Source organism: Sinocyclocheilus grahami, unplaced genomic scaffold (assembly GCF_001515645.1).
Source record: "Sinocyclocheilus grahami isolate Dianchi unplaced genomic scaffold, SAMN03320097.WGS_v1.1 scaffold248.1, whole genome shotgun sequence".
In the NCBI taxonomy this organism is placed as follows: Eukaryota; Metazoa; Chordata; class Actinopteri; order Cypriniformes; family Cyprinidae; genus Sinocyclocheilus; species Sinocyclocheilus grahami.
In genome coordinates this window covers 1,182,524-1,183,627 of record NW_015505427.1, presented here as the reverse complement: position 1 = coordinate 1,183,627, position 1,104 = coordinate 1,182,524, and positions in this window count along the sequence as shown.

Here is a 1,104-nt window from a genome sequence, read left to right as displayed (position 1 = left end):
ACACGCTTGAGGTATTCAGCCAATCACAACACACTGGATAGCTGGCCAATCACAGCACACCTTGCTTTACAGACCGATGAGCTTTGTAAAAATCGATGCGTTTCAGAAAGGCGGGGCATAGAGGAGCAACAATAATGTACAGTATGTGGAAAATAATGTGCCTTCTCTTCTACTACACACTCAAAAGTGTGTACTTTTTCTTCACCAAAAAATTACATACTTTAAGGGTGTAGTATAAGTAGGCACATTGAGACTCAGGGACAGTCTTTGAGGAACACACAGGACAGTGTTTCCTTATTGAACGAATCAGCTTTTGAACCAATTGGTAGAATGAATGATTCAGTGACTCACTCAATAAAGGGGTGGTTGACTGTGATTTCACTTTTTTAACTTTAGTTAGTGTGTAATGTTGCTGTTTGAGCATAAACTCATACAACTATCTGTAAAGTTACAATGCTGAAAGTTCAATGCAAACGGAGATATTGTCTTTTAAAATTATGGCAGTTTATTGCCTACAAAAACTGCTCCTACTATGATGCCTTTGATTGCAATACAATCAGAGCACATTCTCAATGACTCACTCATTAATAGTCATTTGCTGCCACCTACTAGCAATTTTAATTTAACATTTCAACTATTTTTTCATGTTTTAAATAATTTCAAATATCTGTCTTCAACATTTTATATTTAAAACATTTTTTTTATATTGATTTGCTCCCTTTCCATTTTGCATTTACTTGTACTTTCAATACTTAAGTATGTTTAATATTTAAAAAAATACTTTTCATACTTAAGTACAGTAAATATCACATACTTTCAAAATTTTACTCAAGTAATATTCTATACAGTGACTTTAACTTCTACCAAAGTCATTTTCTGGTGAGATATCTGTACTTTTACTTAAGTTTATATTTCAGATACTTCATCCACCTGAAAAATTACAGGTGTGAGTTTGTTTATAGAATGCAATTGTTACTCTCATCAATAAGCGTATTATGTGTGAACATAACCGTATTAAGGACTCAAATACAGGACTGACAACTGCATTCTGTTGCTGTGTGATTGTGGCCTAAATTTACCTTTTTTCTCTCTCTCTCTCTCTCT